Source organism: Stegodyphus dumicola, chromosome 2 (assembly GCF_044657685.1).
Source record: "Stegodyphus dumicola isolate Sdum_Otavi_A_Nest chromosome 2, ASM4465768v1".
In the NCBI taxonomy this organism is placed as follows: Eukaryota; Metazoa; Arthropoda; class Arachnida; order Araneae; family Eresidae; genus Stegodyphus; species Stegodyphus dumicola.
The window spans coordinates 184,497,344-184,511,313 of record NC_140769.1 but is presented as its reverse complement, the minus strand read 5'-3'; the positions used below and the strand labels follow the sequence as shown (position 1 = coordinate 184,511,313).

Genomic DNA, 13,970 nt, shown 5'->3' with positions numbered 1-13,970 from the left:
AGATCCTTACATACTTCCCGCCAGAGTTAATTAGTTTGAAACTGAGGTCTAAAACGACCTTGTTGAAAACTTTTAGCTCTAGAATCTAACGCGAGGCCAATCTTTTACAAACATTTTTTTTTCGCTAGAAACTAGAAATTTAAAAGAAAGAAATTTGTTTTTACAATAGCAGCTCCCAGGATACACAATTTTTTTTCATCTGTACTGCATCCAAACAGGAGCTCTTATTCAAATCTGGTTCCTTCCAGAGATCTGGAAGGAAAACTAGTTTAATGAAATGTTACACAATGAAATGGCAAGTAACATGTATAATTATATTTCACTTAACATTCTTATTTCATTCATGACTATTTTAATTATCTCTCCCCGTGCTCTCTGACATGTGTTGTAAAAGAACACCAAACACGAATGTGTTTCTGTCTACGTGTTCCATACTTCCTCCTATAATCGAAACACTAACGTGTTAAAATTCAACATAACAAGACCTCTTAACACACCCTAATTTCAACTCTAAACCCTGAGGTACTATTCTGAAAGTGTCTAACTCTGAAGTGTAGCGTCAGAGAGCCTAACTACATCATTCAACCTTTAACACATATTCACCATGATTTAGTCTGTTTACAGTCACACGAATAAAAAAAATTTTAACATTCACTTTTACCATATCACAATATTTCTTAACATTTAAAATAACAGTTCACATTGTATATAAGAACATATCAATATGCCGTTAATTTTACACATTTGAAAACATACATTAGTAGTACATTGTTAACTTCTATTCTTTTCAAAGCAAGTGCCAATTCTTTCTACATTGAAATAATACATTTCAAAAAGTCTTTCAGACTAAACTTCTTTCCTGCTAGAATGTTTGAAATAAAATTTATACAATAACTTTTTACAATATTTAAGTCTTTACACAACGCTATTATACATCAACTTTAGGTTTACGCGCGAGTAATTGAAAAATGTAATACCAAAATCGGTAACAACTCATTTCTCGCCCTTTTGGCGATAAAGGTAGACCTCGCATGAGGTAAAACTTCTTGAAATCTGCCACTTGCAGTAAGAATGAAAGATTAACTTAAGTTTGCAAAGTAACATAAAATTTTACTTATCTTTGTGATATTCGGACATCCTTTTCTGGGCCCAGTTTTTAAAGGTATTGCAGATAGTTGTTTGATTTATCCTCCTTCTTGTACGGGCTCGCCCTTCAGTGCCTTCCTCCGGAAGCTTCCTTTTTTCACCAGTTCAGTCACCCTTGAATACCTTCTTTTTCTCCTCTGCTTGTGGTCTTGGCCGTTTGATGGCAGCTGGTCTTGGCAGAACCGGGAACCTTCTTTTGAGTTCCTGCTTGGACCTCCTTGCTGGCCGTTCAAATTTTCCTTGTAACTTTTCCTTCGCCGTTGATGGCCCTTCCACAGTTCGGCGGCATTTGCTGCGGAGAGTCCTGTCGGATGAGTAGATCTTCCGTTTTAGAGCCGGGTTATAGTTGCCGTCATTTCTCCTGGTTCTCTTCACATACGTCGTCCTTCTCCCTTCTTCATTCTGGGGGTGTTCGTGAACTCTCTTTTCTGGACGGTGGAACGGCTTCTTTTTCTTGCTACCTTCAATTTTTCCGCGGGGAAATTTTCTTTTCACTTGCTCCTGCCTCTTAAAGGCTTGCCCTTGTACTTGTCATTTTTCCACCACTGGAGCTTGTGCCTGCGATGTCTGCCGTGCCGGATCCTGCAAAAGATCTGAAAATATTTGCATTTTATTACGATCGAAGTAGGGTTTGGTTTGATCAATGTTTGCGGAGCAGGTTTCACCATTTCTGGCTTTTAACACTACTACAGCGTGAGTTATTTTTTCTATAACATATGGTCCTTCAAATCGTGGAAAAAATTTGGCAGTCTTATCTTCTGGTGCTGAAGAAAGTGAATGCTTAATTTTTAAAACTTCATCCCCTACTTTATAAGTTACTCCCCGTCGTTTCAAATCATAATAGAGCTTCTGTTTTCTTTGTGCTACTTCCGTATTCTTCTTTGCTTCCTTAATTAGTTTTTCTATATCACCCATTTTAAATTCTGGGGCTCTTTGTTGCACATAAAATCTAACGGCGTTATAATCTTTCTGCCTAAAAATAACTCAGCAGGAGTTTTGCCTGTTGTATCATGTTTTGCGGTCCTAAGGGCGAAAGCAAATTCATTGACATAGTTATCCCAGCTTTTATGAAAATTTTTAACATAACTACGGATAATTTTCACTATATTTCTATTGACCCGTTCCGCTATATTTGATTGCGGCTGATACGAGACCATTTTTAAATGACGTATGCCCAGTTTTTGGCACATGTCTTCAAATATATTACTTACAAATTGAGGACCATTATCTGATATAACTTTTAGGGGCGCCCCGTATTTTAAAATATATTTATTTAAAACAGAATCAGTAAATAATTTTGCGGAGGCTCGTTTTAAGGGAACAATTTCGGTCCATTTACTAAAATGATCAACCATAACAAGGAGATAGCGACTTTTATTTAACTGACTTTTTGGGAAAGGGCCCAATAAATCGATGCCAATTATTTCATTTGGAAATTCGGATTTAATACTATTTATAAACCCGGCCGGGCGGAAATTAATATAATTAACTGCTTGACATGTTGGGCAGGACTGGACCCTTGTTAACCTTGTTAACTTTTGCAGTTAGGAAAATAGACTGCCTCGCGTACGCGTTGGATAGTTTTTCGAATACCAGCATGAGAAGCTAAAGGGCTGTCATGGAGCTCCTGCAGGATATTTAATCTAAGACTAGCTGGGATAACAGGTCGAAATTCGTTGTTGGAATTCGTAGTTTTTGTATAGAATAATAGACCATCTATTAGTTTGTAATGGGCCGCCCTATTTCTTATCACCACAATATCTTGGTGGCTAAAATTTTCAGGATCCTTTAAATACTCATAAATGCTTCCAAACTCAGGATCCTTACCCAGTTCGGTTATTACAGTTTCTCGGGAATTTATTGTACATGCTGTAAGCATTGCCACCTTTACAGTATTACCTTGTTCGTCTATTTTAATTCTTGATAGGGCATCTGCTACGATATTTTCCTTTCCGGGGGTATGCTTGATTACCAGATTATATTCTTGCAGCTTGAGTGCCCATCTTATTAACCTTGGGGATAAATTTTTCCCTGAGTACAATCTAGTTACCGCCGCATGATCAGAGTACACTGTTATCGGCGCCTTTCCAAAATAGACTCGGAACTTTTGCACTGCTAACAGAACTGCAAGTGCCTCTCTCTCGGTCGCGGAATAGTTTCTTTGTGTTTGATTTAAAGTTCGGCTAAAAAAATGCCACGGGCTGCTGATTTCGCGAAAGTACTGCTCCCACCGCATAATCCGAAGCATCCGCTGGAATTTCTAAATTCTCATCCTTTTCAGGAAATTTCAACACAGGGGCTTGCGTTAATGCTTGTTTTAATTTTTCGAAAGCACTATTGGCTTCGGCCGTCCACGAGAATCTTGCCTTTTTCCTTTTTAATTTTAACAATGGCTCAGCGATAGCCGCAAAATCTTTTATAAAGGACCTATAATATGAACAAAGTCCTAGAAAAGAAGAGAGCTTCTTCGCCGTGTTTGGAGTCGGATACTTTTGTACAGCGATTATTTTTTGATTCGTCTGTCTCGATTCCTTTTTGAGATATTTTGTAACCTAAATATTTTAATTCAGGGGCTGCAAATTTGCACTTTTCAACATTAACTTTTAGACTGGCCTCATTTAATAAAGAAAACACCTGTCTTAAATCTTGTACATGTTGGTCGAGATTATCACTAGTAATAATGATATCGTCTAAATAGATAAATGTGGACTTTCCAAGAACAGGTCTTAACACAATGTCCATGCATCGCTGAAATGTTGCCGGGGCCCCTGAAAGGCCAAACGGCATACGCAAAAATGCATAAGTGCCAGACTTGGTTATAAAAGCAGTCTTAGGCACGTCCTCAGGCCTAACCCCCTATTTGAAAATAACCAGTCGTTAAGTCTAAAGTCGTCATGTATTTGGTGGATTTTATGTTCCTTAGAATTTCTTCAATGATCGGTAACGGATATACCGGATATTTAGTTACAGAGTTTAATTTACGGTAATCAATCGCGAATCTCCACCTTTTCGGATGTGTCAAAGGATAGTCATTATTTTTCTTACATAAAACCACCGGGCTAGCATAACTACTTGAGATCGGCGTTATGATCTTTTTATGTAGCATATCGGTAATATGCCATTCTATAATTTTTTCCTTATTCTTATCATACCGGTATGGTTTTTGGCGAACTGGCATTGCATCTCCGGTGTCAATACTATGGTTAGTAACCTGAGTAAATCCTGGAATATCACTAAATAACGAAGCAAATTCACTTACCACTTGTCGGATTCTTCCTTGCTCGTCATTAGGGAGGTGGTCAAGTTTTAACATCGGCGGTTCAGCCTTTTCTGCCTGAACTGGTTTCATTGTCAGCTTAAGGGATGCTTCATTAAAATCCAGTGTTGCTTGTGCGTCTGAAAGAAAATCTATTCCTAAGATTAAATGTGCTTTCAGATTCTTTACTATAAAAAACATCACCTTTACTTGTTCTTCCTTGATACGGATATACAAAGGTACTTTACCTATGCACTTACATTTTTCTCCTTGCGCAGCTAACACTGTCGTATTATCCGAATTATATATGCAATATTTACGAAAATACTTCCTAAAAAATTCTTCTGCCACACAGGAACACTGCACGCCTGTATCCAGGAGTGAGGTGGCTGGGATATTATTCACCAACACTTCAATCTTTGGAAGAGTCAAATTTTTCACCATTACTGTATTTAACTTGTAGGAAGAGGGGTTTTCGTGGCCTTCGGATTTCCGCACCCTCCCGTCAGCAGAAATCCGTTTTAGTTTAAATTATTTTTCATTTCCGTGCTTTCCTTCTTTTTCCCCTGGCCTTGAGACTTTTTTCCTGGATTGCTATTGAACTGTCGACGTTCGCCGGCTGTTTTTGAATGCTCGGGTTTCCTTGCCCACTGATTCGCTTTGCCTCCGTAGCCGTGTGCTTGAGTTTGCTGTAGTCTTGGCGTACCAAATTGGTTTCGCTGTTGATATTGGCGTCTTCTTTCGACGTCCGCCGTTCTTCTTCTTTCAAACTGGATTGCTAGCTCAAATAACTTTTCAGTGTAGTCGGATTTCTTAATTCAATAAAGTCTTGCACTTGGGGCAGTAACCTCGGCAAAATCACTTGAATTATTTCAGGATCCGGACGGTTTCCATACAAGAGTTTGAAGACGTGAATTTTTCTTAAAATAAAGCTTGAGAGGTTTTCGATTCTTTGTTGATATATACTGAAAAGTTCCGTTTCTAATTTCGCACGATCCCTTGCAACAGGGAAGGCTTTTAGTAGGGCAGTCTTGAAATTTTCGTAAGTATAGGTGGGACTTTGCATAAAAACCTTAACGCTTATAATTCTGGCCGGAAGTAGAAAATAAGAAGTGATAGTAAAGATTTAAAATAAAATAAACGTTAGTAAAACTTAAGATCCTTACAAGACTTTTGTCTGAGCTAGCCTGTTCTTTTGCAGTGTTTGTTTGCTATATTTGAAAAGCTGCTTTGGAGTAAAAAGAAAATAATTTAAACATATTTACTAGTATTAAATTTAAAGTAGTTCTAATTCAGCAGAAATGATGAAATTTTTGCAAATAATATTTTAGCATAAATAGTTTCTTTGAAGTTGTTGTAATCAGGACTATTTCTAGTCATTTTTTAAGCTACCTAATGCAGGGTGACCTATATTTCAAGGTTGAAAGCTGTTCACCACATTGTTTACTATTTAGGGCAAACTTTTATCTGGGGTCATTGCTGAATTTCCATTCAGTGCACCTAAAAGTCTATTTGAATCTGCCACTCCTTTCTCTCTCTTTTTTGTTTTCTCTGTCAGAAGTGCAGAAAGGAACACAGAGACAAATTGAATCAAATGCATGCTTTTCACTAGTTTGTTAAGTTTTTCAATTCCTGAAACAGCAAGATATGTTTTGCACTTTTGTGTGATACAGGGGGTGTTCAAATGAAAAGGTAAGAAACATCATGACAAGCAAACTGATTGATATTTGCATATGCCACATTAGGACAACATAATAAGATATTGAGGGATGTAAATGTAGCATTTGGTGTGGATATGCGGATGCATGGGTGCCGCACATGATGTAGTAGAGAAGCAGGCACTTGTGTGTTCTGCACAATTCACATGGCAGTGCATGTGCGGTATCATGACATTTGCATTGCAAAATTCAATGAAGGAGCAGTAAGAACTGTTAATAAATTTCTGATTGTGGAAGGGGTTAAACTGGCTGATATTCATTGCTGGATCATGCCTGTACATGTGGGAGACTGTGTTAAGTGTGTCAAGTCGGTGGGAAAGTGGAGTGCCTGTGTTTCTGAAGGCCAGGGGTGTTTGAGTGATGACCTGAGACCAAGCCAGACAAACATGGTAATCGTGACCAAACTCATTGGCAAATTAAACGATCTGGTGAGAAGTGATTAGCGTGTCACAATTTGAATGTTGGCAGTGACGGTGAAGGCCAGCATTGGAACAGTGGGGACAGTTGTGCATGACAGGTTGGGTTATTGGAAGATGTGTGTGCAGTGGATTCCAAAGAAGCTCAACGAACCTCAAAAGAAAATGCTTATGGAGCTAACACTGCAACACCTAATCTGGTATCATGAAGACCCCACTTTCCTGGAGCAAATCGTTGCTGGTGACGAGAGGTAGTGCCATCACTTCAAGCCAAAGACAAAGCAGGATAGCATGCAATAGAAGAATGTGTCCTCACCTCGGCCTAAAAAATTCAAAGCTGTACTCTCAGCAGGCAAAATGATGCTCACTCTCTTTTTCGACGTCTGAGGAACGATACTCATCAAATTCCTCTAGTACAGAAACACTACTAACAGTGGACATGAGACACTCTGTAGCAAGTTCATCAAGGGCAAATGGGCTGGGCTGCTCATAGAGGGATTGATTGTGCTTCACTTTGGTCACTCAAAGGTCGCAATGGCCAAGTTCAAATGGGAACAGCTTGAGCATCCACCCTACAGCCTCGACATGTCATCCTATAACTTCCATATGTTTGGTCTGCTAAAAAAAATCTCAGGGGAAAGCGCTTCAACTTGGATGATTATATAAAAGGCACAGTGGAAGACTAGCTTCTTCCACAACTGCAAGAATTTTGGGAATAGGGAATCTTTCGACTTATGAAACAGTGGGATAGTTGTACTCAGGCGTCTGGTGATTACTTTTGAGTTAAAGACTTATATTATACCCCCAGTGCTGTTCTGTACCTTTTCATTTGAACACCCCTCATAGTTGCCCTGACATTTTTCACCTTTAATAGGGTAGGAAATATTCTCTCCTTTGACCAGTTTATACAGTCAAAAGTCTTTAATCTGGACTCGTCGGGACTTCAGCAATTCCGGATTATCGGTTTTTCCGGATTATAGATCATTAGTTTAAATCTGGTAAGATGGCATGCAGAAATTATAAAATTAAAAATATGAAACCATAATTTATGAAATAAAGAGCAATTATGATCTAAAGGTTATCAAAATTTACAAAAAAAAAAAAAAGCTTAATATTTATTTGTTTACTTTATTAAACATTTCTTTCAACACGCGCATGCGTAAAGCATACATTATGCATAGTCGAAATTAGAAAATTGCAACCAGAAAACTATTTGATGTGTATTCGTGATACTTATAATGACGAGAAATTTGATTTAAATCATATCAAATACGAAGTACATTGAGATGAAATGCTACATTTAGTAAGGAATTATAAGCCGAATAAAATAAAAACATCTACCCTGAAGATAAGGATAGTACTGACAGATCAACTTCCAGTTCATTGCGCGGCATGACATTCCCCCCCGCAGAGCAGCGTGAAATTGATAAACAGATTTCGGAATGGTTAAAGAAGCAAGTCACCTCTCTGTCACTTTCCTCATGCCTTTATCCCTTTTTGCAGCAATTCCACTTTTTGTTTAATGGACATCGAAACATGCTTTGGCAGCTCCAGAATCGGAAATTCTTTTTGACATAATCGAAAGTTCAAGCTTACTTTTATAAAATTGCTCTAACAGTCTGCAAAAAATAATAAGCCAGATCCAATTAGAAGATTAAGGAACAACGCAATCTGCGACATTAACTGAAATAGATAATTAGATCATTTTAGCTTAGCTTATACCATCCGTTATACATTAAACGAGCATGCATAAACGTATTATGCATATGCGTAAAGGTATTATGCACATGCGTAAACACATGATGCGTTTCCACATGCGCAGAAAGTTTGTAGCTTTGAGGTCCGGATTATAGATCATTCCGGATTATGGATGTCCGGATTAAAGACTTTTGACTGTAGTAGGATTACGTATATAAATTTTCAACACAGTTCTCTTATTAGTGTGTAAATCTTGCATATTGCTTAATCCTAAAATTTTCTTTAATTCATGGTGATGAGGCATTTTTTTTTTTTTTTCCTAAATGGATATATTAGACTACAAATGAATGCTTTCCACTATCATTGGAATAAACTTTTTGCAGAGATTCTGCACAATTGCTAATATCATACATAAGGCCTAAGTAAAAAAAAAAAAAAAAATACCCTATTATTAACAATAAGAAAAGGACCATCTACAAGAATGCTAGAACTTTTATGAAAGTAGATAAATAAGTAAACAAAAGGAATCTGTACAAAGTTATTGCACACTATCAAAGAGAACTTTGGTTTGCTAAAAGGATTTCTTGCAACAAGGTGTTTTGTCCATCACAATGCTCAGCAGCCACAAATCCACAGGACACCACTAACACTGAGATCAGCTGGAAAATACTAGATGAGTCCCTTCTCACCAGATAAACCAGCACTGAATAATGACAATTAGAGCATAATAAGCGGAAAATTCAAAAAAAAAAAAAAAATGTGGTCTGGTACTAGTATAAAGGAGGCTAAATAAAGAACTAGCTTCCATAATCCAAGCCCTAGTGTACAGAAAAATCACATGGGCCTGAGTGGGTACATAAAGAAATTATAAAGGTCATGTATAGAGGCTTCTCATATTTATTTCTCGCTTTACTTAAAAAGTGTACTGGAGGCGTTTATACTTCCCAATGAGATATGAAATCAGTAAAGGTGTCTTCTTTTTCAAAACTGAGAAAAATCATACAGATCTTATAGACCAATGAATCTTCTCAAATAGCAGTGATTGAGCAAATTGTATTTGCCCATCTAAACTACCACATGAAGACCTCAGCACTCATGCATCAAAACCAAGTTGGATTTCATGAGAGAAAAGAAAGTCATGGAAGAATGCTTGCTTGATAAAGTAAGAGGTAATAAAAGCAACAACCTTTTACGTACTGTTGTTGCAACAAACTGTAAAGGCATATTTGATATACTTTGAATTTCATACTTTATCTTTTAGAATTCATTTGCCACACAGAGACTGTCTGCTTTATCAGAAGCTATCTTCAGGATAGAAATGAACACAATTTCTAATTGCTTTAAAAACTGCAATGCGCGAAGCTTATAGCTTTTATGGATGACTATATGCTGGTGATGGTAGGTAGAATGAATTTAGAAAAAGGAACAGCATAGACTGGACATATTTGCAAAATGGGCTTGTTCTCACAACTTTACAGTCTCTATCAGTAATACTAAGCTTTTACTGTAAACAGAAGATCTACATTGAAATAAAATTCCTTGCTATGTCTTAGTAAATCTCAAAGGAGTGTTAGGAAAGTAAAATGCCTAAAAGTCAGCTTTAATAGCAAGTTCTTCTTTCCACTCATTCAGCAAATCGAACAGAAAGTTGCACTCCTCGCAACCTCAAGGAGAGAATCATGGCACACATTTGAGGTGCCTCTTCTCATTATCTTAAATTGTGATATATAGTAAAAATCATTTGGTATATAGCAGTTATTTGGGCATGATAGTTAATTAGTGGATTTGCTACAAAATTGCAATTATATAAAAGTTTAACTTTTATGTTGTTTTGTCTTCAACCAATAGAATTTACGGTTCCATATATAAAGACCCCATTCCGGATTTAAACAGTTGGGGTATATGCAGTATTTCTTGCCAATATGTCAAAGTAAGAGAGCCTGAAAATTTGGCTCTAAGGAGCATGAGGCATATGTTAAGGAAAAAAGAAACTCATAATTCATCTGTTGCCCAAATTTTGGTCAAATTATTTCCCATTTTTCTGCAGCCAAAATTATTCAAAAAATCTTCTGTTGGCAAATTAGAATTCTTAGAGGCATTTTGCTTTCATAAAGTCCTTTAGTTCTTGTTAATGATCCAAATTTCAATCAATCTTTTCTCTCAACTTTTAATTAAATTATTGTACAGTTTTCATATTTTATTACACCAATGCTCATTTTCCTTTTTTATCATTTTCATTCATTTTTTATTATTCCAATCAATTGCACGAATAGCTCTGCTTTATTCCTTAATGAAACTTTCTTGACTTTTCTAGTCCATTATCATTGCAAAAGCACAGGCTTCTTCTTTATCGTTTGCACTTCTGCTGCTGAAGAAGAGGTTCTATATTCAAACCTCCAAAGCAAGTCATGTGAATTTATGAAAATTATGTTATTTCTTGTTGCTTCAGTATCTCAAATAATGGTTTTAGCATGCCAACCTAGAATATTTCAATTTTTATTTACAGAAATCATTGAACCCTGTATAGACAAATTTGCACATCTCCCCTTACATGTAATTCACGGGGAAGCAATAGTCTTAAGAATAGTACAATCAAAAGTCGTTAATTCGGACACCCATAATCCGGAATGATCTATAATCCGGACCTCAAAGCTAAAATCTTTCTGCGCATGCGCATAGGCGTTTTACTCGTGCGCCCAAGACATTTACGACTGCGCATATGCGTCTGCGCATATGCGTCTGCGCAAGTGCAGAATACGATTTCGCGTGCGCGTTTAATGTATAACGGACGGTATAAGCTAAAATTATCTAATTATCTATTTCAGTTAATGTCGATGATTGCGTTGTTCCTTAATCTTCGAATTGGATCCGGCTTATTATTTTTTGCAGACTGTATGAGCAATTTTCTAAAAGTAAGCTTGAACTTTTGATTATGTCAAATAGAATTTCCGATGCTGGAGCTCCCAAAGGATCTAGAAAACGAAAGTATCTTTCGATGTCCATCAAACAAAAAACGAATTGCTACAAAAAATGGATAAAGGCATATTCTTTGTTTATCTAACCGTTCCGAAATCTGTTTATCAATTTCACGCTGCTCTGCGCGGGGGGGGGGAAGACGTCCCGGCGCGCAATGAACTGGAAGTTGATTTGTCAACACTATCGTTATCTTCAGAGCAGATGTTTTTATTTTATTCGGCTTATAATTCCTTACTAAATGTAGTATTTAATTTCGATGTACTCCGTCTTTGATATGATTTAAATCAAATTCCTCGTCATTATAAATACCACGAATACAAATCGAATAGTTTTCTGGTTGCAATTTTCTAATTTCGGGTATGCTTTACGCATCCGCGCGTTGAAAGAAATGTTTAATAAAGTAAACAAATAAATATTAGGCTTCTTTTTTGGTAAATTTTGATACCCTTTAGATCATAATTGCTCATTATTTTATAAATTACGGTTTCATATTTTTAATTTTATAATTTCTGAATGCCATCTTACCAGATTTAAACTGATGATCTATAATCCGGAAAAATCGATAATCCGGAATCGCCGAAGTCCCGACGAGTCCGGATTAAAGACTTTTGACTGTATATGTAACAGTGCTGTGTATTAATATGTCAATGTGAATTTTTTGAATAGTGAATGAATGAGTGAACTGCTCAAGATCTGAAAGATTTAGGTTGCAAAATGTGCTAAACTGTGAATTGTTAATTTTACAATATAACAGAGGATTGCTACTGTTCGTTAAATTCGAACCATTAAATTCATTTGACTGTAAATTTGTATGTAGAGTTAATGTTATTATGGACCAGGGAACGGTCATGCAGGTTTTCCCTTGTATATGTAAAAAATTTATATTTGTTTGTGTCCTTTTCATTCTGCTTACTATGTACAAAAGTGGACCTGAACAGATTTATGAAATAGGCATCTTCATGCATTGATATTAGTATGTATTTATGGTTGTTGCATATGTGTACTTAGTGCATCTTTATTTAGCATTTGGTGAATATTGTATCTGTTTTCTGTATAAATGTATTGAATCTGTCTCATTGTATTACAGTGTAATGGGAACTCCTCTCTCTATCATACTCACATTCTTCCATAAATATAATCCCTATCATAAGTAGATAAAGAGCAAGTTGTTTAATATCTTAAGTGTGAATTATACAGAATTACAGTATAAAGTCTGAAATCTGAGCATCCAGTAACCAGAATGATCTGTAATCCAAACTTCATATAATTTTTTTTTGAGAAATTTTTTTTTTTACAGAGTATAGGAATGGAGAGTATCATCAGGAATGGAGAGTATGATATTCAAGAAAAGTATACAGTAAATTTTTCTCCTAATTAGCTGAGATTTCTTATGCCAAGAAACATCATTAAGTATAATAGTGTTGAATCATTCTGCTTCTTATTTCACTTGAACACCTGCCAGTTAGCAAACTAATGGAGGAAGGAAATAATTTTTTCCTATCTCGGTGAGCAAATCACATTTTCAGCCCCTGAATGGTTGTGGAGGGAGCAACAATAGATCTAACTTCTACACGATAACTGAAGCTGGGTGAGCTATGTTATTTAGAGTAGAATATTGCACATTCTTGTTTCCATTTGTTTGTATAGCAGGAAAGAAGGGGGAAATAATTAGAATCCAATGAATTTGTATTTCTCACTTTTAATGAATTTGCATTTCAAATTGCACTTGTCTTTAATTTTCTGATTTGATTCAGTTTATTATTTTGTCATAAATAATAAATGAAATTTGTATTAATGGAACTTGCAAAGAAATGCTAAATGAAGGTGATATGGTCCTGCACTGCAATGATATTCTCCTGATCGCCAATTGAGCAATAGATGGTGAAATTTATTGCATTGTTTAAATCTAAAAAATATCTCCTTTTTGACTTCAAGTCATATTTTTATTTTATGAAGTGGTTATTCAAGCACAATCTTTCTTTGCTGCAGAATACTTCTTTCTTGAAGAATCAGAATAGTTTTCATCTCTTAGCAAGTCCCAAATAATAGAATTCCATTTCAGTAAAAAAAAAAAAAAAAAAAAAAAAAACTATTACATAACAGTAAAAAAACTGTAGTTGTATCAGGAAGAAGCTAAACCAAACTCATCACTCCTGGCACTGAGGAAATATGCCAAATAATAAAAAAAGCAAGTGGTATGGTTTTTACAGAAAATTTCACGATGTTTTATATTATGAAATATAACAGAAAACTAAATTTTCTGTCTATATTATGAAATATTATCTGTTGTAAAAATATAACATGAAATTTTCTGGTCAACTGAATATGTATAGAAATGCTAAAGGAAGGTAATATCACTTAAATCTTTATTGCAATGACAATGCTGCAATCATCAATCAGGTAACAAAAAAAAAAAATCTATAGTATGGTTTTAAATCCACAGAATATCACCATGGAATAATGAAGAAAACAAAATAAATTATTGAAAATGAAAAGATTTAATTTATTATTCATCGAAGATTTTTGACAAAGGAAGTTGAACCATGGAACTTTGTAATAGTAAAAAATTATGTCTGTAAAATTGGGGACCCCCCCCAAAAAAAAGGGGGGAAGAAGAAGAAAGAAAAAAGAAAGCTTGGCAATAAACAAACAGTAAAACTAAGGTTAGGTTCAGCTTTTTTTCTTTTTCTTCTTTCTTTTTTTTTTTTTTTTAAATTATAAATGCTTCACAGGCTACCTTACCATATATTTAATTCCATT

The 13,970-nt window shown here is 35.7% G+C and overlaps 1 protein-coding gene across 2 annotated transcripts in view; it reads left to right on the top strand.

The window, feature by feature from the left end:
• The window catches only part of Ctu2 (Cytosolic thiouridylase subunit 2), a 102,338-nt gene that overhangs the window by 26,618 nt on the left and 61,750 nt on the right, over nucleotides 1-13,970 (top strand). The gene's annotated exons all lie outside the window — the stretch shown is intronic.